We start from the raw sequence: 24,445 nt of genomic DNA, 5'->3' as shown, positions 1-24,445 counted from the left end.
TGTCCTCATGAAAGCCAGTTTCATCATAGCGCTTGATGGTTTTTGCGACTGCAATTGCAGATTGACTGACCTTCATGTCTCAAAGTAATGATGGACTGCCCTTTCTCTTTGCTTATTCGAGCTGTTTTGCCATAATATGGACTTGGTCTTTTACCAAATAGGGCTTCTGTATACCACCCCTACCTTGTCACAACAAAACATATGGGCTCAAATGCATTAAGAATGAAAGAAATTCCATAAATTAACAAGGCACACTTATTAATAGTCAAAATAAAGAAAAACCCTGCAATGAGTAGGTGAATCCAAACTTGTTTAGGCCTTACCGTGAAATGTTTACTTTACAAGCCCCTAACAAACAATGCAGTTCAATTAATAGAGTTAATAAAATATTTACAATATAAACTAAAGTTATGTACATAACAATAATGAGGCTGTATACAGGGTGTACCGGTACCAAGTCAATGTGTGGGGGTATAGGTTAGTTGAGGTCATTTGTAAAGTGACTATGGATAGATAATAAACAGTGAGTAGCAGTAGTGTAAATAAAAGTGTGTGTGGGGGTGGGGGGGACTCAATGTAAATAGTCAGGGAGGCCATTTGATTAGCTGTTCAGCAGTCTTATGGTCGTCAGCAAACTTAAAAAAGATGTTGGAGTCGTGGGTGAAGAGGGAGGACAGGAGGGGACTAAGTACACACCCCTGAGGGACCCCAGTGTTGAAGATCAGCGTGGCAGATGTATTTTGTCCAGGTGGGAAAGGGCAGTGTGGGGGTGCGATTGAGATTGCGTCATCTGTGGATCTGTTGGGGCGCTATGCGAATTGGAGTGGGTGTAGGGTTTCTTGCATGGTGGTTTTGAAGTGAGCCATGACTAACCTTTCATTGCACTTCTTGGCTAACGACGTGAGTGCTATGGGGCGGTAATGATTTAGGCAAGTTACCTTCGCTTTCTTGGGCACAGGGACTATGGTGGTCTGTTTGAACCATGTAGGTATTACAGACTCGGCCAGGGAGAGATTGAAAATGACAGTGAAGACATAGTGGAATAAAGTTACTATGCATCAATAATTAACAGCAGTGCAATTTTTTAAATATATTTTTTATTTATTTAACCTTTAATTAACTAGGCAAGTCAAATAGTCCGGGTAGCCATTTGATTAATTGTTCAGCAGTCTTATGGCTTGTGGTTAGAAGCTGGAGCGTTTTGGACCTAGACTTCACGCTCCAGCACCACTTGCCGTGTCGTAGCAGAGAGAACTGTGTATGACTTGGGTGGCTGAAGTATTTGACAATATTATGGGTCTTCCTCTGACACCGTCAAGTATAGAGGTCGAGGATGGCAGGAACCTTGGCCCCAGTGATATACTGGGCCGTATGCACTATCCTGTGTAGCGCCTTATGGTCAGATGCAGAGCCATACCAGGTGGTGATGCAACCGGTCAGGATGCTCTCGATGGTGCAGCTGTAGAACTTTTTGAGGATCCGGGGACCCATGCCAAATCTTTTCAGTCTCTTGAGGGGTAATAGGCATTGTTGTGCCCTCTTCACGACTGTCTTGGTGTGTTTGGACCAAGTACTACAGCCCTGTCGATGTGAATGGCCCACCTTTTCCTGTAGTCTACAATCGGTTCCATTGTCTTGCTCACGTTGAGGGAGAGGTTGTTGTCCTGGCGCCACAATGCCAGGTCTCTGACCTCCTCCCTACAGGTTGTCTCATCGTCATTGATTAGTTCTACCAAAGTTGTGACGGCAAACTTAATGATGGTGTTGGAGTCATGCTTGGCCACGCTGGTGAACAGGGAGTACAGGAGGGGACTAAGCACGCACCACTGAGGGACACCTGTGTTGAGGATCAGCGTGGCACATGTGTTGTTGGTTACCCTTACCACCTGGGGGTGGCCCGTCAGGAAGTCCAGGATCCGTTTGCAGACGGAGGTGTTTAGTCCCAGGGTCCTTAGCTTACTGATGAGTTTTGTGGGCACTATGCTGTTAACTTGTTATGTCTGCAATCCCGCTGAATAGCATAGCGCTACATACAATAAATATTACTATAAATATTTAAATTAATGAAATCACAAGTGCAATATAGGAAAACACAGTTTAGCCTTTTGTTAATCCACCTGTCGTCTCAGATTTTGAAATGATGCTTTACAGCGAAAGCAATCCAAGCGTTTGTGTAAGTTTATCGATCGCACGATAAAACATTAAGTACACTTAGCATCAGGTCACGAAAATCAGAAAACCAATCAAATTAATAATTTACCTTTGATGATCTTCGGATGTTTTCACTCACATTTACATTTACATTTAAGTCATTTAGCAGACGCTCTTATCCAGAGCGACTTACAAATTGGTGCTTTCACCTTATGAAACGAGACTCCCGGTTAAACAACAAATGTTCCTTTTGTTCCATAAAGATGATTTTATATCCAAAATACCTCCGTTTGTTTGTCGCGTTATGTTCAGAAATCCACAGGAAAGAGCGGTCACGACAACGCAGACGAAAATTCCAAATAGTTTCCATAATGTCCACAGAAACATGTCAAACGTTTTTTATAACTAATCCTCAGGTTGTTTTTAAAATATATAATTGATAATATATCAACCCCAAATGTCTTTCATAGTAGGAGAGGGGAAAACAATGGCTGTCCAAATTCTGCTGGGCGAGCAAAACTCATGTGACCACTTGACGCGATGTTATCGTTCTGGCTCATTTTTCAAAATAAAAGCCTGAAACTATGTCTGAAGACTGTTGACACCTTGAGGAAGCGATAGGAAACGGAATCTGGTTCATATCCCTTTAAATCCAGCAAAGGGAGGCTATGGAACATGGAGTTTTCGCCTGCAATATCAGTTCTGTTATACTCACAGACAATATTTTCACAGGTTTGGAAACTTTAGTGTGTTTCCTATCCAATACTAATAATAATATGCATATATTAGCAACTGAGACTGAGGAGCTGGCCATTTACAATGGGCACCTTTTCATCCAAGCTACCCAATTCTGCCCCTGCAACCATAAAAAGTTAATACATACCATAAGAAAAGTAACATAGAGTATCATACTAAATGGAGTTTCTAGGATTTACGTACAGAATAATATGAAATGTTCTGAGACCACGTTGTGCTTCCTCACATCCACTGACTGAAGTACGAAGGAAATATGGGTTGGAAGTATGCTGCAACTAAAACACTGACCACATTCTCACTCATGACAGTATGGTCTCTGACAAATGGGTCAGAATGGTCTGGATGCAGCATACTTCCAAGGGAAGGGATCATTGACACTACCTCGCTTTCCTACCAAGGTGCATGAATTGAGGAGCAAACTGAAGTAGAGAGGAGATTCAGCAACTCTAGGAGGACAATGAAATAATAAAAGTACATTTTATTTAACAATAAAAGTTTATTTTAGTTACTTCCATCTGCCCGGTACAGTTGAAACCGAAATTTATCCATGAAGAGGACACTTCTCCAGCATGCCAGTGGCAATCGAGGGTGAGAATTTGCCAATTGAAGTTGGTTATTATGCCCGACATGCAGTCAGTTCAAGACCCTGGAGAGGACGACAAGCATGAAGAGGACACTTCTCCAGTATGCCAATGGCAATTGAGGGCAGAGAATTTTCCCATTGAAGTTGGTTATGATGCCGAACTGCAGTCAGTTTAAGACCCTGGTGAGAACGACGAGCACATAGATGAGCTTCTCTGAGACGGTTTCTGACAAATTGTGCAGAAATTCTTTGGTTGTGCAAACCCACAGTTTCATCAGCTGTCCGGGTGGCTGGTCTCAGACGATCCTGCAGGTGAAGAAGCCGGATGTGGAGGTCAAATTTGTTTCTATGTGTTTCTATGTGTTTCTATGTGTACGGTAGTTTGGCCATGCATGCATCCAACTCAATCTTCAAGTTTGCGGACGACACGACAGTGGTAGGCTTGATTACCAACAGCGAAACGGCCTAGAGGAGGAGGTGAGGGCCCTCGGAGTGTGGTGTCAGGAAAATAACCTCACACTCGTCGTCAACAAAACAAATGAGATGATCTTGGACTTCAGGAAACAGCTGAGGGAGTACCCCCCTATCCACATCGACGGGACAGTAGTGGAGAGGGTTGTAAGATTTAAGTTCCTCGGCAATCTCAGGAGGCTGAAGAAATTCGGCTTGTCACCAAAAGCACTCACAAACTTCTACAGATGCACAATCGAGAGCATCCTGTCGGGGATTATCACTGCCTGGTACGGCAACTGCTCTGCTCACAACCGTCAGGCTCTCCAGAGGGTAGTGAGGTGTGCACAACGCATCACCGGGGGCAAACTACCTGCCCTCCAGGACACCTACGCCACCCGATGTCACAGGAAGGCCATAAAGATCATCAAGGACAACAACCACCCGAGCCACTGCCTGTTCACCCCGCTATCATCCAGAAGGCGAGGTCAGTACAGGTGCATCAAAGCAGGGACCGAAAAACAGCCTCTATCTCAAGGTCATCAGACTGTTAAACAGTCACCACTAACATTGAGTGGCTGCTGCCAACATACTGATTCAAATCCAGCCACTTTAATAATGGAAATTGATGGAAATTGATATATCACTAGCCACTTTAAACAATGCCACTTAATATAGTGTTTACATAACCTACATTACTCATCTCATATGTATATGTACAGTGGGGAGAACAAGTATTTGATACACTGCTGATTTTGCAGGTTTTCCTACTTACAAAGCATGTAGAGGTCTGTAATTTTGATCATAGGTACACTTCAACTGTGAGAGACGGAATCTAAAACAAAAATTAATTAGTAATTAATTAGTAATTAATTAGCATTTTATTGCATGACATAAGTATTTGATCACCTACCAACCAGTAAGAATTCCGGCTCTCACAGACCTGTCAGTTTTTCTTAAGAAACCCTCCTGTTCTTCACTGATTACCTGTATTAACTGCACCTGTTTGAACTCGTTACCTGTAAAAAAAAAACACCTGTCCACACACTCAATCAAACAGACTCCAACCTCTCCACAATGGCCAAGACCAGAGAGCTGTGTAAGGACATCAGGGATAAAATTGTAGACCTGCACAAGGCTGGGATGGGCTACAGGACAATAGGCAAGCAGCTTGGTGAGAAGGCAACAACTGTTGGCGCAATTATTAGAAAATGGAGAGAGCTGGGACCACAGTCTCAAAGAAAACCATTAGTAACACACTACGCCGTCGTGGATTAAAATCCTGCAGCGCACGCAAGGTCCCCCTGCTCAAGCCAGCGCATGTCCAGGCCTGTCTGAAGTTTGCCAGTGACCATCTGGATGATCCAGAGGAGGAATGGGAGAGGAGTAACGATGAGACAAAAATATAGCTTTTTGGTCTAAACTCCACTCGCCGTGTTTAGAGGAAAAAGAAGGATGAGTACAACCCCAAGAACACCATCCCAACCGTGAAGCATGGAGGTGGAAACATCATTCTTTGGGGATGCTTTTCTGCAAAGGGGACAGGATGACTGCACCATATTGAGGGGAGGATGGATGGGGCCATGTATCGCGAGATCTTGGCCAACAACCTCCTTCCCTCAGTAAGAGCATTGAAGATGGGTCATGGCTGGGTCTTCCAGCATGACAACGACCCGAAACACACAGCCAGGGCAACTAAGGAGTGGCTCCGTAAGAAGCATCTCAAGGTCCTGGAGTGGCCAAGCCAGTCTCCAGACCTGAACCCAATAGAAAATCTTTGGAGGGAGCTGAAAGTCTGTATTGCCCAGCGACAGCCCCGAAACCTGAAGGATCTGGAGAAGGTCTGTATGGAGGAGTGGGCCAAAATCCCTGCTGCAGTGTGTGCAAACCTGGTCAAGAACTACAGGAAACGTATGATCTCTGTAATTGCAAACAAAGGTTTCTGTACCAAATATTAAGTTCTGCTTTTCTGATGTATCAAATACTTATGTCATGCAATAAAATGCAAATGAATTACTTAAAAATCATACAATGTGATTTTCTGGATTTTTGTTTTAGATTCCGTCTCTCACAGTTGAAGTATACCTATGATAAACATTGCACACATCTACATGCTTCGTAAGTAGGAAAACCTGAAAAATCGGCAGTGTGTCAAATACTTGTTCTCCCCACTGTATATACTGTACTCTATATCATCTACTGCATCTTTATGTAATACATGTATCACTAGCCACTAAACTATGCCACTTTGTTTACATACCCTACATTACCCATATCATATGTATATACTGTACTCGATACCATCTACTGCATCTTGCCTATGCCGTTCTGTACCATCACTCATTCATATATCTTTATGTACATATTCTTTATCCCTTTACACTTGTGTGTAAAAGGTAGTAGTTTTGGAATTGTTAGGTTAGATTACTCGTTGGTTATTACTGCATTGTCGGAACTAGAAGCACAAGCATTTCGCTACACTGGCATTAACATCTGCTTAACCATGTGTATGTGACAAATAAAACTTGATTTGATACACACATACACAGGCCTGTTTGCTATGAGCAAATGTGTCTCACTTTTGTCAAAATGATTGACTGAGGTCTCCTGATTGCTTCCCTTGATAACAGTAGCAACATAATCAGAAACCTATTTGTTCTTATCAACAGAGAGCCTCATTTGCACCCTAATCAATATCAGAAATGAGAGGAGAAAAAGTAAAGGTTTCGAAACACAAAACTTTGCAACTTCTCAAAGTGTAATTACAGTGTACAAATAGGATTTTTACCAAAGCTGTGAACATGTTGTGTTTTCATGCATTGAAAATAAATTTCAAAGGTTTGGCCGAGTCAGAAACCACAGGGGGACAGCTGGTTAACGTGGAAGCGTGTTAGTGAGGGGTTCATGTGTTTATCTTACCCCTACTGCTGTCAAGCTATGGACTTTCTGCTAGAGATTGCTAGAAAGCAATCTGCTCTAATAGAGGTTTGGTTGTTGTTAAATAGGAAATTATGTTGTGCAGGCGGCTAATGTGAACCAACTGCTGGGGAAATAGACAATTCTTACAGTTCAGTAAAAAAATGCAAATAGGATAATGTCTCAAAAGTTTTACTATGCATGCCTTTAAATAACATTAATTTACAATTATTTGTAGCAAATAAACATTCTACTAAGTAGGTCTACTTTAGTCCGGCTGACCCCGGCTCTCGTAGTGACGTGGGTCGCGCATCAGCCAAGCTAGGTCTACTGGCCATATACATGTTTTATAACTTGACATTGACATCCCCTACCCTTTACTGAAAAATAGAGTATTTTGCACCAATATTGACCATTGGCATGAAAGATACATTTTGCTTTAATAATTTATTTACACTAAAAAGTATATTATGTCTGTAATAATATTTAAAACACTGTTCATTATTCCAACATTCACCCCACATCACCCCACGTTTCTATGTGTACGGTAGTTTGGCCTTATTATAATGTCATGTGTCATGTTTTAGAACATCAGTTCATTCTTATTTAGCAATGAGGTCACTCGCTGTCCTTTGTCTGATATCCCACAACCTAGTTATAAAGTATAATTTCTTTGAGCAATGTTTTGTTGTTTTAATTAAACCTACGATGTTGGGGTATAGCAATCTCTGTATGTAAAACATGCGGTCGATTTGTACATGTTGACCCCCTCAACATCACAATATATTGTACCTGTGGAGAAAAACAAGTGAATGGAGTGAGTGACTTGATTGGAACACAAGACAATGACCTGTAGAGGGCAAACTTGACCTGGTCAAGGCTCTGATGAACTCGGCTGCTCAACTCACATACATTCTGTCATTCTCTGTCTTTCGCTCACACAAACATATGCACACACTCCCTTGGGAAAGTGTCATGTTCTGACCTTAGTTCCTTTGTTTTTGTCTGTGTTTTAGTATGGTCAGGGCGTGAGTTGGGGTGGGCAGACTGTTTGTTTTTCTATGTGGGTTTTTGAGTTCGGCCTAGTATGGTTCTCAATCAGAGGCAGCTGTCAATTGTTGTCCCTGATTGAGAATCATACTTTGGTAGCCTGGGTTTCACTTTTGGTTTGTGGGTGTTTGTTTCCGTGTGAGTGTTTGTTGCCACACGGTACTGTTTCGGTTTTGTAAATTCACGTTGTCATTTATTGTTTAGGGTTCTGAGTTTTAATTAACCATCATCATGAACACTTATCACGCTACGCTTTGTTCCTCCTCTCTTTCTCCCGACGACATCCGTTACAGAAAGAGGTGTTTTGATCTCAGTGAGACTAACTGATTAAATAAAGGTTCAATTAAAAAATTGATTAAAAACATCTTTGCCTCACTGTAAATAACTCCAATAACAATGTTGACAAAAGAGCTAACATAATGTACATAAAAAAATCTTACATTGAAATGGTCCTTACCGTCATCCGTACAGTGGTCTCTTACTAAAAGGGGAAAAAATTGAAACGGAATCCTTGGACTTCCCAAATCTGACATCACCCCATTGAAATTGTCATTTGAAATAGTTAACGCAAGGATTAAGGTTTCTACACTCTGGTCTTCAATTTTGTTGCACATAAATATTTCTGCCATCGGTACCTCTGACCGAAAAGAACTTCTGGACATCAGTACAACGATCACTAACCTCGATTTGGATGAAGATTTGTACTTCAACGAGTCGGCGGTGCAGGACATAATGCTTACCCTGGACCAGGCACTAATCCCCGACACTCGGAAGAGAAAGAGACAGCATTTATAGAGGCCGACATTCAGGCACCCTGATGAAACTAAGGCGGCAAGTAAATAAACCGCCTCTAGCCTCTGTCTATTGGCATATGTACATTCACTGGAGAACAAACTGGACGAGCTATGTTCAAGAGTATCTTGTCAATGGGACCTGAAGAACTGTAATATCCTATGTTTGTTAGAAACTTGCCTGAACAAGGACCTGCATAATACACATCTAGCTGGTTTTTCTATGCATTTGGCAGGACAGAAAAGCAGCATCGGGTAAGTTCAAATCCTACAACATCGGCTCTGACGTGTTGTGTACCTCTTTGTTAACAACAGCTGGTGTGCAATATTAAGGAAGTCTCAAGGTTCTGATCCACTGAGTTAGAATACCTCATGGTAGACTATACTATTTACCAAGAGAGTATTTGAGTAGCTGTCCATTTACCACCACAAACCGATGCTGGCACTAAGACTTGGGGACCTTCAAAGCTGCAGACATTCTTTGGGACCCTTCCCCAATTCTGTGCCGACAACATCCTGTCTCAAAGCTCTAAGGACAATTACTTCGAACTCATTGCTTGGTTTTTGCCCTGACATGCACTGTCAACTGTGGGACGTTATATACAGACAGGTGTTTGCCTTTCCAAATCATGTCCAATCAATTGAATTTATCACAGGTGGACTCCAATAAAGATGTAGACACATCTCAAGGATGATCAATGCAAACAGGATGCACCTGAGCTCAAATTCGAGTCTCATAGGAAAGGGTCTGAATAATTATGTAAATAAGGTATTTCTAAAACCTGTTTTCACTTTGTAGTTATGGGGTATTGTGTGGAGATTGATGAGGATATGTTTTTATTTAATACATTTTAGGATAAGGCTGTAACATACCAAAATGTGGAAAAAGGGAAGAGATCTGAAAACACGAATGCACGGTACATTTCCCAACCAGATGCCATGGATTACAGGCAACATACACACTTAGCTAAAGGCTAGAGCTGCTAATTTCAAGGAGTGAGACACTAACCCGGACGCTTATGAGAAATCACACTATGCCCTCTGACAAACCATCAAAACGGCTAAACAATAATACAGGACTAAGCTCGAATCCTACTAAACTGGCTCTGATGCTCATCAGATGTGGCAGGGCTTGCAAACTATCACGGATTACAATGGGAAACCCAGCCGCGAGCTGCCCAGTGGCGCGAGCCTACCAGATGAGCTAAATGCTTTTTATGCTCGCTTCAAGGCAAGCAACACTGAATATTGCATGAGAGCACGAGCTGTTTTCCGGACGATGATGTGAGTAAGACCTTTAATTAAACAGGTTAACATTCATAAGGCTTTCTGGGCCAGATGGATTACCAGGACAAGTACTCAGAGCATGTGCTGACAAGTTGGCAAGTGTTTTCACTGACATTTTCAACCTCTCCCTGACCGAGTCTGTAATACCTTCATGTTTCAAGCAGACCACCATAGTCCCTTTGCCCACGAATACCAAGATAACCAGTCTTAATTACTATCGCCTCATAGCATTCACATCTGTAGCCATTAAATATTTTGAAAGGTTGGTTCACATCAACACCATCATCTCAGACACCCTTGACCCACTCCAATTTGCATACCGCCCCAACAGATCCACAGATGATGCAATCTCTATTGCACTCCACATTGCCCTTTCCCACTTGGATAAAAGGAACACCTAATTGATGTATTCATTGACTACAGCTCAGCATTCAACACCAAAGTGCCCTCCAAGCTCATCACTAAGCTAAGGACCTTGGGACTGGACACCTCCCCTGCAACTGGATCCTGGACTTCCTGACAGGATGCCCCCAGGTGATGAGGGTAGGCAACAAAACAACCGCCGCGCTGACCCTCAACACGGGGACCCCCTCCTGTATTGTCTGTTTACCCACGAATGCATGGCCGCGCATGACTCCAACACCGTCAGGTGGTAGGCCTGATTACCGACGATGACTAGACAGGTTGTGAAGTTGTGAAGAGGACACGCCAAAGCCTCAGGAGGCTGAAAAGATTTGGCATTGGTCATCAGATCCTCAAAAAGTTATTCAGCAGAATCATTGAGAGCATCTTGACTGGCTGCATCACCACAAGGTGCTACAGGGTAGTGGGTACGGCCCAGTACATTACTGGGGCCGAGGTCCCTGCCATCCAGGACCTCTGTACCAGGCGGTGTCAGAGGAAGGCCCTAAAAATTGTCAACGACTCCAGCCACCCAAGTCATAGACTGTTCACTCTGCTATCTTATGGCAAAAATATAATTTCAACATGTAAATTGTTGGTCCTATGTTTCATGAGCTGGCTGAAATAAAAAATCCCAGAAGTGTTCGCACACACGTTTACATCCCTGTTAGTGAGCATTTCACCTGACAAGTGTGGCATATCAAGAATATTGCTGGGGACAATATTCCTATGCCCTCCCAGGCCTACCCATGACTGCACCCCTGCCCAGTCATGTGAAATCAATAGATTAGGGCCTAATGAATTTATTTTAATTGACTTATTTCCTTATATGAACTGTGTAACTCAGTAAAATCTTTGAAATTGTTGCATGCTGCTTTATATTTTTGTTCAGTATAGTTAGTTAAATAGTGAACCAAATAGCTACCTGCACTATCTGCATTGACCCTTTTTGCAGTAACCTTTTTTACTCAACACATATGCTGCTGCTACTATTTACTATCTGTCACTTTATTCCTAGTTATATGTACATATCTACTTCAATCACCTCGTACCCCTGCACATCAACTCGGTACTGGCACCCCTTGTATATAGTAGATAAGTTATCATTACTCATTATATATCTATTATAAATGTTATTATTACGTTTTTATTTTTCTATTATTTCTCAATATTATTTTTCTCTCCTTTGTTAGGAATGGCCCGTAAGTAAGCATTTCACTCTTGTTTACGAAGCATGTGAAAATGTTATTTCATTTACTGAGAGTGAGTGGATGAGGAGTGGATTTGAGTGTCTATGGAATGTACCACAGCAGTGAAAATAGACCATACTCATCTCACAACAATCACTGATAGCAGGTCAATCAGTAAACCCAATGTAACAGATTATGGAAATTCCTCAATACAGTGAAGGACAGTGACACATATTTTGTTGTTTCGGCCCTGTACTACAGCACTTTGGATTTTAAATTTACAGACGCACAAAATCCTACCCCCCCCCATTTTTTCTGTAATGGTTAGCATGTCTTGGAGGTATGATATTAATGCGTCTGTAACTTTCTCACTTTTTCTCATTAAGGACTCATTAAGGATTATCTGTAATCATGGTAGCATCCACATTAATGCAAAAGTGTTTTGAAACATATTCTTTTCTTATTTACAATAAAAGTTGTCACTCCAAAATGACACAATACATTATTTACCATCCATTTCTATTGGCCACAAAATAATCTGAAACACAACCAAAACAAACAGCAAATGCATCCAACAAATGTGTAGTCACAAGCTTGATGTAGTCATTGTGTGCAATGAATATGGGACCAAATACGTTTTACTACTTTAATGCACATAAGTGAATTTGTCCCAATATTTTTGCTGTAATTTCTAAACGGTTGACCCAATATGGATGAAAATACCCTCAAATTAAAGCTGGCAGTCTGTACTTTACCCTCATATCAAATCCAAAGTGCAATAGTGCAGAGCCAAAACGACATAAAAGTGTGTTGTCCCAACACTTTGAGGTCACTGTACAGCCCAATTTTAAAAAAATGTGCACTATTAGGCATATTGCTGTGTACCTTGCAAGTATTGCCCATCGAAATATTACAAAGGGCATGACATGGGCAAATATATATTTCTGATTTATAAATATCAAGTCAGGACAGATTGGAACAGGCATGTATTTTGGAAGATCACAACAACTAATCATTATTTATTGTTGATTGTTGTTTTGTATTATTTTGTTTTTTTGTTGCCTACTAGCTGATGTAATCTAATCATATTCTGAGGTCAGTCGCAGGTTTTCATCAACTTTAAGTGGAATAAAAAGCTCTTTTGAAGACTTTGATTTTGTTGTGCTGCATTAGCAGCTCCAAAAGGTCCAAGACTAGACGCTGCTTTTGCTTTCAACATAAAAAGAAATGGACGTTACATCACTTTCTAAATCATTTCATGAATTAGGGAAATTGCTCCTAAACTGGTCGTCATTAAAAAAATAGAAAAATGTGTTTCATCTATTAATTTGCCTGGAGATTATAATCTTGGCCTTATCGACTTGAACATGGGAATAAGGGTTTGTGTTGTATTTGGGAAATTTCTTTCGGTCGGTTGCTAATGTTTGTCCAGACAAAGCTTATTTTAGCCTCTCTTATGGATAGTGGAAACCATGGAAATCATGGACATCAGCAAGCCTTCATTATGCCATGGTCATTATATTAGTTATCTTTTATCCTTGGACACTGTGCTATCTAACCTCCAAACAAGCTTCAATGCCATACAACACTCCTTCCGTGGCCTCCAACTGCTCTTAAACGCTAGTAAAACCAAATGCATGCTTTTCAACCGTTCACTGCCTGCACCCGCACGCCCAACTAGCATCACCACCCTGGATGGTTCCGACCTAGAATATGTGGACATCTATAAGTACCCAGGTGTCTGGCTAGACTGTAAACTCTCCTTCCAGACTCATATCAAACAAATCTAGAGTCGGCTTTCTATTCCGCAACAAAGCCTCCTTCACTCACGCCGCCAAATTTACCCTAGTAAAACTGACTATCCTACCGATCCTCGACTTCGGCGATGTCATCTACAAAATAGCTTCCAACACTCTACTCAGTAAACTGGATGCAGTTTATTACAGTGCCATCCATTTTGTTACTAAAGCACCTTATACCACCCACCACTGCGACCTGTATGCTCTAGTCGGCTGCTTTTGCTTTCAACATAAAAAGAAATGGACGTTACATCACTTTCTAAATCATTTCATGAATTAGGGAAATTGCTCCTAAACTGGTCGTCATTAAAAAAATAGAAAAATGTGTTTCATCTATTAATTTGCCTGGAGATTATAATCTTGGCCATATCGACTTGAACATGGGAATAAGGGTTTGTGTTGTATTTGGGAAATTTCTTTCGGTCGGTTGCTAATGTTTGTCCAGACAAAGCTTATTTTAGCCTCTCTTATGGATAGTGGAAACCATGGAAATCATGGACATCAGCAAGCCTTCATTATGCCATGGTCATTATATTAGTTATCTTTTATCCTTGGACACTGTGCTATCTAACCTCCAAACAAGCTTCAATGCCATACAACACTCCTTCCGTGGCCTCCAACTGCTCTTAAACGCTAGTAAAACCAAATGCATGCTTTTCAACCGTTCACTTCCTGCACCCGCACGCCCAACTAGCATCACCACCCTGGATGGTTCTGACCTAGAATATGTCGACATCTATAAGTACCTAGGTGTCTGGCTAGACTAAACTCTCCTTCCAGACTCATATCAAACATCTCCAATCTAAAATCAAATCTAGAGTCGCCTTTCTATTCCGCAACAAAGGCTCCTTCACTCACGCCGCCAAACTTACCCTAGTAAAACTGACTATCCTACCGATCCTCGACTTCGGCGATGTCATCTACAAAATAGCTTCCAACACTCTACTCAGTAAACTGGATGCAGTTTATTACAGTGCCATCCATTTTGTTACTAAAGCACCTTATACCACCCACCACTGCGACCTGTATGCTCTAGTCGGCTGCTTTTGCTTTCAACATAAAAAGAAATGGACGTTACATCACTTTCTAAATCATTTCATGAATTAGGGAAATTGCTCCTAAACTGGTCGTCATTAAAAAAATAGAAAAATGTGTTTCATCTATTAATTTGCCTGGAGATTATAATCTTGGCCATATCGACTTGAACATGGGAATAAGGGTTTGTGTTGTATTTGGGAAATTTCTTTCGGTCGGTTGCTAATGTTTGTCCAGACAAAGCTTATTTTAGCCTCTCTTATGGATAGTGGAAACCATGGAAATCATGGACATCAGCAAGCCTTCATTATGCCATGGTCATTATATTAGTTATCTTTTATCCTTGGACACTGTGCTATCTAACCTCCAAACAAGCTTCAATGCCATACAACACTCCTTCCGTGGCCTCCAACTGCTCTTAAACGCTAGTAAAACCAAATGCATGCTTTTCAACCGTTCACTTCCTGCACCCGCACGCCCAACTAGCATCACCACCCTGGATGGTTCCGACCTAGAATATGTGGACATCTATAAGTACCCAGGTGTCTGGCTAGACTGTAAACTCTCCTTCCAGACTCATATCAAACAAATCTAGAGTCGGCTTTCTATTCCGCAACAAAGCCTCCTTCACTCACGCCGCCAAACTTACCCTAGTAAAACTGACTATCCTACCGATCCTCGACTTCGGCGATGTCATCTACAAAATAGCTTCCAACACTCTACTCAGTAAACTGGATGCAGTTTATTACAGTGCCATCCGTTTTGTTACTAAAGCACCTTATACCACCCACCACTGCGACCTGTATGCTCTAGTCGGCTGGCCCTCGCTACATATTCGTCGCCAGACCCACTGGCTCCAGGTCATCTACAAGTCCATGCTAGGTAAAGCTCCGCCTTATCTCAGTTCACTGGTCACGATGGCAACACCCACCCGTAGCACGCGCTCCAGCAGGTGTATCTCACTGATCATTCCTAAAGCCAACACCTCATTTGGCCACCTTTCGTTCCAGTTCTCTGCTGCCTGTGACTGGAACGAATTGCAAAAATCTTGCAAAAAAGTTTGAGACTTTTATCTCCCTCACCAACTTCAAACATCTGCTATCTGAGCAGCTAACCGATCGCTGCAGCTGTACATAGTCTATCGGTAAATAGCCCACCCAATTTTACCTACCTCATCCCCATACTGTTTATATTTATTTACTTTTCTGCTCTTTTGCACACCAATATCTCTACCTGTACATGACCATCTGATCATTTATCACTCCAGTGTTAATCTGCAAAATTGTAATTATTCGCCTACCTCCTCATGCCTTTTGCACACAATGTATATAGACTCTCTTTTTTTACTGTGTTATTGACTTGTTAATTGTTTACTCCATGTGTAACTCTGTGTTGTTGTCTGTTCACACTGCTATGCTTTATCTTGGCCAGGTCGCAGTTGCAAATAAGAACTTGTTCTCAACTAGCCTACCTGGTTAAATAAAGGTGAAAAAATAATAATAATCCTCCTCTGTGCGTATAGGAGGTAAAGGAAGCCTATGCCACGAGATCACCCAAGGTCTCACCTCTGAACACGAACACATACACACACATTTTACATCACATTATCTGTGGCTTGTTCGGTGGCCGCTCTGCTCTGCTTGCTGTTGAGGAAGGCTGATGTTGCTTCGGTAACGGATTAGAGGGTATTGTTAACACACAAGATAAGGATCTGCTTATTAATGAACTGCTTATAAACTGATATTACATAGCTAATAAATTAGTAAACAGTTTGAAATATTGTTATCATTTATCAATGTGCATCACTGTATGCACACACACAAACACACACACACTAGTGTCTGATATTCTTTTACGTTTCACATAAGTGGTGTGTGTGTAACGAATCTCCTCTTGGTCTGAGGAAGAGTAAGAAGGATCGGACCAATATGCAGCGTGGTAAGTGTCCGTCAAAATGTATTGACTGAACGCACGAAACAAAATAACAAAGTGAAATGGACAAAACGAAACAGTTCTGTAAGGTGACATACACTAAACAGAAAACAACCACCCACAAACAACAGTGGGAAAACAGGCTACCTAAGTATGGTTCTCAATCAGAGACAACGATTGACAGCTGCCTCTGATTGGGAACCATACCAGGCCAAACACATAGAAATACCAAACATAGAACAAAAACATTGAATGCCCACCCCAACTCACGCCCTGACTAACCTAAAATAGAGACATACAAAAGGAACTAAGGTCAGGACGTGACAGTGTGTATGAGTCTCTTAATCCTAACTTGCAGCATTTGATCGGACTAGGGGTCACATTGATGTTTCTGCTATATAGTGAGTTTATAAATGACTACCTTTCATATTGCCTGACATAATACACCTTTTAGACACACAGGAATATATACTTCAGCACACAAGAGGCCTGGCTAAGTGATCGGTGAGCCAAATTGTTTTGTGAATACAATCTGTTTTGTACTGTGTCCATGAAAGCTTTGTAAAGACTGAAATACTGAACAGCCGAATCATGCTTTATTATTTTATGAATTCGCCTCACAGCTTGACATAGTAAATACATTGTAGTCAAGGTTACACTAAAATAATACACTAAGTTACAATAATAATGCCATTACTTTCAAAGGAACTCTATCCCTCAATTTCCAGCTAAAACAAACTCTCCCCACATTTAAAGTCAATGTTTCTAATGAGCATCACAGAAAATTGGGCCTTATTTTATTGCTCCATCAAAAGCGGGAAACTGTGATCTTCTAAGGGGGGAAATGTTATCTTAATCTCTGCCAGAGAATGTCTCTTCAGAGTCTCTCAGCAGCCTGGTCTGATTTTAAACCCTCACCTCTGATCTGATAGATGCTACCACCAAAACTGGACTACATATTAACAAACCGCCTCTATGGTACATGCTCTAGTCTACACAGTGCAGAGTGTATGTGTGTGTGTGTGTGTGTGTGTGTGTGTGTGTGTGTGTGTGTGTGTGTGTGTGTGTGTGTCGCAAATGCATTTGGCAGTACCAGACTCCAGGCGAATGGCTCTAGTCCAGTTGGGTTCAGGAGTATGTTTAAAAACCCTCTTTCAGATATATTCCTGGAGGTATGCACTTGCCAGCGTTATTCAAACAAACGGAAATATCCTTAAAACTCTTCCAGCTCGGCCTGCTGCGCTGCGGCGGCAAACACACACTGGCCTGGCACACACTTCAGATGCTGACATCACATGATCTCTGGGAGGAGCTTTGAGTATCGCCCCAAATCCTTGGTCTTGCATGATACGCTTTTACAAAGTCTCCTCTTATTGTTTCTTATCTAAAACACAAAGAGACCCTCTTTCTTCCTCTTGGTTAATAAAGTCTCTGTCTGTCCACAGTATGAAGTGTCTCCATGTTTAGTTTAAAGTCATGAAGCCCTACATACACACAAACATGGCCTTGTGGGTTGATGAGGTCATATGAGAACTGACAAATGCAAGCTCTCTCTCTCTCTCTCTTCTCTCTCTCTCTCTCTCTCATACTTTATTTGAATACATCAATCAAATTTACACTAAAAAAGAAGGTCCCTGTATGCTTGGTTCTCAAGGGTACAGAAAGCACCTCCTTCTCCAAACACACTCTTAGAAAAAAAGGTGCTACCTACAACTTGGTTCCACATAGAACCCTTTCCACAGGGTTCTTCTATGGGGACAGGCAAAGAACTATTTTGGAACCCTTTTTTCTAAGAGCGCAGCTAGGCTGCCCACGACAGCTGAAACAGAGGAGTACCTAGCCAACAGCTTTGCCTTAGTCTTTGGCAGGCCCACAATCTGGAGAACACGCACTGCAAGCCTGTGCACGTGGCCGAGACTGCCAAATATCAGTGCCACCAGCTTGCACCTAAACCAGAGGCTGTCCAAGAGTGCCACGAGGGGCTGTTATTTAAGAAGCTTGTCGGCAAAGGCATGCTCCATGTAGCCATCAAATGAGCAGCCCACTTCCAAAATGAGCACTTCGCTCTGGCCTTCCCCCACAACAACAACATCTGGAGTACTTGGCACACGGGAAAACACATCATCAACTTCAAACCAGCTTCCTCTTACACAATAATGTTTCGGGATGTGTGCTGTTGGTGAGACTACCTATTTCACCTCGCTGGCTATCAGATCGACAAGGCGGTCATGTCTAGCAATGTATAAATGATTGCTGTTTATACAATCATTAACAACATTGGCAACAGACTCCGTGACATTTGACTCTTGTAGAATACAAAGTGGGACATGATTTGCAGGGTACCAGAGAGCTAGGTTATATTTGTCAGGAAGAGCTTGTAGCCTTGGCTTAACAGTGAAGGTTTGAATGCCCAATGGTATCATTCTGGTATGTGGAATGGGAGACAGAGGTCAGCACAGTCTCACGTCCCCACAGGCAGAGGAGCTTGGCATTGGCTTCCTGTAAAAGGATGAACAGTAGTCACCTGATCAGACAGGATCAATGAAAAGCAATTACATTAACCAGGCCTAGGTCTTGGCCTTTCATGGAAAGATGTGTAGTTGTGTGTGTTTGTTTGTGTGTGCATGAGTGTGTACATGTGTGTGCATGTGTGTGTCTTGTGTGAATGTACAGTGCATTCGGAAAGTAATCAGACCCCTGGACTTTTTCCACATTTTGTTACTTTACAGCCTTATTCTAAAATACAGGTGTGCCAAGCGTGTAGCTTCATACCCAAGAAGACTCAAGGATGTAAACGCTGCCAAAGGTGCTTCAAGAATGTACAGAGTAAAAGGTCTGAAGACTTATGTAAATGTGATATTTCCGTGTTTAAAAAAATAAGAATTTGCAAACATTTCTAAAAACCTGTTTTTGCTTTGTCATTATGGGGTTTTGTGTGAGGGGGTATTGACGATGAAAAAAAATGGTTTCATTAATTTTAGAATAATGCTGTAACGTAACAAAATGTGGAAAAAGTTCATGGGTCAAAATACTTTCGGAATGCACTGTATTTGCATAGTATTTTAGTGTGTTTATGAATATGTGCATATACATACTATTTAAGTGTATTCAATGTGCAGGAATGTACAGAATGTGATTGGTTAGTTTTTCCTAATATCTATTGTCATAATTATGGCTTATCATTAAGCAAGCTAGGTTTGCACGCCAAGGAAAAGAGGTTTAGTATCCCAGTTGTGTAAAGTAATGAAGTAGAAATACTTTGTTACTGTACATAAGTAGTTTTTTGGGGTATCGGTACTTTACTTTTCTATTTATATTTCTGCTGACTTTTAGTTTTACTTCACTACATCAAAAATTGAAAAAATATACTTTCCTCTGATATATTTCCTCTGACATCTTCGTTACTCGCTACAAAATCAAATCAATCTGAAGCTGGAAGGAAAAATGAATTATGTTGGAAAAAATATGCAAGCAACATCGGCGAATTGGCACGCTGATGGAGGAACTTGTTTTGCTAGGCAGGCCAGCATCCCGGAGTCGTCTCTTCACTGTTGACATTGAGACTGGTGTTTTTAGGGTACTAATTAATGAAACTGCCAGTTGAGGACTTGTGAGGCGTCTGTTTCTCAAACTAGACACTCTAATGTACTTGTCCTCTTGCTCAGTTGTGTTGCGGGACCTCCCACTCCTCTTTCTATTCTGGTTAGGGCCAGTTTGCACTGTTCTGTGAACGGAGTAGTACGAGATCTTCAGTTTCTTGGCAATTTCTCACAAGAAATTGCTATCATTTCCCAGAACAAGAAAAGACTGATGAGTTTCAGAAGAAAACCTTTGTTTCTGGCCATGTTGAGCCAAACCCACAAATGCTGATGCTCCAGATACTCAACAGGTCTAAAGAAGGCCAGTTTTATTGCTTTTTTAATCAGGACAAAAGTTTTCAGCTGTGCTAACATAATTACAAAAGGGGTTTCTATAGCCTTTTAAAATTATAAACTTGGATTAGCTAACACAACGTGCCATTGGAACACAGGAGTGATGGTTGCTGATAATGGAGCTCTGTACGCCTATGTAGATATTCCGTAAAAAGATCAGTTTCCGGCTACAATAGTCAATTACAACATTAACAATGTCTACACCGTATTTCTCATCAATTTGATGTTATTTTAATGTTTTTCTTTCAAAACAAAGGACATTTCTATGTGACCCTAAACTTCTGAACTTTGAATTTATATCAAGTCAAAACTGGATTTTTTTCCTCAAAACAAAGGTTGTAGAAGTAAAAACATTTATAGATTCAATCATACCTAGTTTGATATTTATTTGACAAACGGTGAATTTAGTTTACAATTTTAAATGGCTTTTGGCGAATTTCGGATGAATGTCCGAATGTGTGAATATAAAACCAACTTTACCTCGGTGCTAAAATGTGCCCTTGTTAACAAGCTAGTTAACTGGTAGTTTCTGAATCTGTGCACATTTTAGTCAGCTAATGTTAGTCTAGACAAATATCTTTTCTCTAAAAACCTGGTCAAACTAGCTAGCTAACTAATGTTAGCTTTCAAATTTTAGCAAACACCAAGTTAACTAGCTATTTTATTCCCTGTGTTACTTGATAAAGTTGTTCTTACCTCGCTAATTGCTGTAGACTTTTTATGGACGTAACCTACTAGCTGGAGTAATTAACTTTTTTTTTCTCATTTTAAAGTTAAATGGTGGTCACAATCTTTCACTTAATGTTGTTTATACCTTTAAAAATAGGAACCTATACTTTAACTATTTGGTGATGGTAGTTATCTAAGTAACTGTCTTTCTCTTTTCTTATTATTTCAGATAAAGCTTTACACAATTTTAAGAAGTATTGAGAACTGACGGCAAACACACTGAAGAGAAAACATGCCCCTAAGACTTCCTCCACCATCAAGCAGAGCATATTACTGAAGACTCAAAAATCCATTGACAAAGCCATGATGAAGTATGTGGTCCAAGGGCTCCAACCATTTGCTGTTGTAAAATAAGAACCGTTCAGAGAGTTTGTCCAGGATCTGCAGCCTAACTCAAAGATCATATCAAGGCCCACACTACGCTCCAGGATTGATGAAGCCTCTGAGGAAATGAAGAAGAAGGTGACTGAGGCCTTGAGAAGAGTTGACCACATCGCCACCACCACTGACTGCTGGTCTGTAAGAAGACGGAGCTTCATTGGTGTCGCAGCCCACTGGATAGACCCGGACAGTCTCACCAGATGCTCTACAGCATCTGGTGGATGCGCAACAACTGGGACTGAAGAAGCGCTTTAGCCACATGTTTCACGACCCTGAGCTGATAGGAGCTGCAATCCTCCTCCCCAAATTCACCACAAATTCCCAACAACGTGGACAAAGGATGACGCACCATCAGATTGTGTAAGACAACATGTGGTTAATTAACAGTATTTTATTATTCATCAACAACTGTGTATAGTATACATTTGGACACTTCATAGATTTGAGAACCACCCATTTAAACCTCATTCCTGACTTTGTGGTTCCGTCCAATAGGTAGCCTACATAGCCCTGTTGCTTGGTTTATATAAACTCAGTAAAAAAGAAATGTCCCTTTTTCAGGACCCTGTCTTTCAAAGATAATTTGTAAAAATCCAAATTACTTCACAGATCTCATTGTAAAGGGTTTAAACACTGTTTCCCATGCTTGTTCAATAAACCATAAACTATTAATGAACATGCACCTGTGTGGAACGGTCGTTAAGATACTAACAGCTTACAGACAGTAGGCAATTAAGGTCACAGTTATAAAAACATGACACTAAAGAGGCCTTTCTACTGACTCTGAAAAACACCAAAAGAAAGATTCCCAGGGTCCTTGCTCATCTGTGTGAATGTCCCTAAGGCATACTGCAAGGAGGCATGGGGACTGCAGATCTGGCTAGGGCAATAAATGGCACTGGCCGTACTGTGAGACGCCTAAAATAGTGCTACAGGGAGACAGGACGGACAGCTGATCACCCTCGCAGTGGCAGACCACGTGTAACAACACCTGCACAGGATCGGTACATCCGAAAATCAGGAGGGCAACAACAACTGCCCGAGTTACACCAGGAACACAAAATCCCTCCATCAATGCTCAGACTGTCCACTATAGGCTGAGAGGCTTGACTGAGGGATTGTAAGTGTTACGAATCCCTTTTGGCCCGACAGTCTAGGGGGGATGGTAATGAGACCCGTAACATAACTCATGCAAATTATTATTGTGACAAAGTAAAAGTGTGCACGAAATAACCACGACAACAGAAATCTACCGTCAAACTCTAGGTTTATTTATAAACACACGGTAATGGGGGAAGCAGGAAAAGGGGCTGAGCTGGACCCAAGGAAAGAAACAATAAGTATTCAAAAACACCCCTAAGCTAGACTAGCCTACTTTAACAACAGCTAACTAACTAACCAAAAATACAGTGGGTGGTCCGCCCAGTTCTAACTAGTGTATTTAACAAAGTTCACCTACGGGTAGTGTATGCCCATGGGCGACTTGTCTTGGTTTCCCCTTTTCCCACCAGCAACAAACAAACACCATAACCAAAAACAATACTCACAGGTGATGACAAAGTGCTATGGAGGTGCTTAAACAAAAGAGAGGTTAAGACACAAAGCGAGAGTGAAACACAGAGACCTACAGACATGGCATTTACAGAGAGATTGAGCTAGAGATTGAGCTAGAGATTGAGCGAGAGATTGCTCCAGAGCAAACAAATGATGGGGTTTTTAAACCATGGGGAAGGAACTGTGATAGGGTAGGAAATAGGAGGAGGTGTGTCTTCTGATTGATGATTGATTGTTGACTGATTGGGGAGTGATGGTTTTCACCTGTGAGGGGAGAAGGAGAGAAAAGAAACACACACAGGATACACACACACAGGATAACTGTATCCGTAACACTCCCACCCTTAAAAGAGCAACCCTAGGGGTTGCGACTACAGTATTTCAATGAATACTCACAACAAAGCAACAACCTTGCAAAACATACAGAAATCATTTTCACACACGAGACAAAGCATCTGCCAACACATTATCAGAACCCTTTTTGTGGCGGATCTCCAAATTATAATTTTGTACAATCAGCGCCCAACGCATAAGGCGCTGGTTCTGGTTGTACATTCGGTGGAGAAAAACTAAGGGTTATGGTCAGTATATACAATCACGGGTAGGGCACTGGAACCAATATATACTTCAAAGTATTGCAGAGCCAACAACAAAGCAAGAGCTTCTTGTTCTATTGTCGCATAGTTTGTTTGACATTTATTAAATTTACGTGAAAAATAACAAACGGGATGATCCACTCCACTCTTGTCCTGCTGCAGTAGAACAGCACCAGCACCTCTGGCACTAGCATCTACCTCAAGTTTGAACGGTTGTTCAAAATCTGGAGCAGCAAGTACAGGTGTACTACATAAGAGTGCTTTCGCTGATTCAAAAGCTCTCTTACAATCAGCGGACCACACAAATGATCTAGCCGGACTAAGCAAATCGGTCAATGGAGCAACTACCGCAGAGACATTTTTACAGAAGCTACGGTAGTAGCCAACCATCCCTAAAAAGCGGCGTAGCTCTCGTCTGGTGGTAGGTGCAGGGAATGCAGTTATAGCCAAGACCTTGGCACCAACAGGGCGCACCTGTCCATGGCCAACCTCTTTACCGAGATAGGTAACAGTAGCCTTCCCAAACTCGCACTTTGCCAAGTTCAGGGTTAGAGAAGCAGCTGCCAACCGTTCACATACTACCCTTAGCGAGTCAACATGATCTGACCACTCAGACGAATAAATCACTAGGTCATCAAGGTATGCACTACAATTAGGAACGCCAGCTAATACGGAGTTAACCAGTCGTTGGAAAGTGGCTGGTGCATTTCGCATCCCAAAAGCCATGACTGAGTACTGTAGGAAGTTGTCTGGGGTCACAAAGGCAGAAATCTAAGAAGCACGTGAAGTTAACGGAACCTGCCAGTAACCTTTTAAGAGGTCTAACTTAGTTACATACTTAGCAGCACCAATAGTGTCGATACAGTCGTCCAGTCGGGGTAACGGGAACGAATCTGGCATTGTGACAGAAT

At 41.6% G+C, this 24,445-nt stretch overlaps 1 protein-coding gene across 2 annotated transcripts in view; it reads left to right on the top strand.

Annotated features, from left to right (window-relative positions):
• p2ry8 (P2Y receptor family member 8) overlaps positions 1-22,060 on the top strand; it is a 46,825-nt gene extending 24,765 nt beyond the window's left edge. For both annotated transcript variants that reach the window (XR_003860221.2, XR_003860222.2), the window contains one exon: positions 21,173-22,060. The gene's annotated coding sequence lies outside the window, so the exon portion shown is untranslated. The remainder of the gene's footprint in view (positions 1-21,172) is intronic.
• The last annotated feature ends 2,385 nt before the right edge of the window (positions 22,061-24,445 follow it).

This window comes from Oncorhynchus nerka, linkage group LG3, assembly GCF_034236695.1.
Source record: "Oncorhynchus nerka isolate Pitt River linkage group LG3, Oner_Uvic_2.0, whole genome shotgun sequence".
Lineage (NCBI taxonomy): Eukaryota > Metazoa > Chordata > Actinopteri > Salmoniformes > Salmonidae > Oncorhynchus > Oncorhynchus nerka.
The sequence above is the reverse complement of the archived record's forward strand: the minus strand, read 5'-3'. Positions and strand labels throughout refer to the sequence as shown.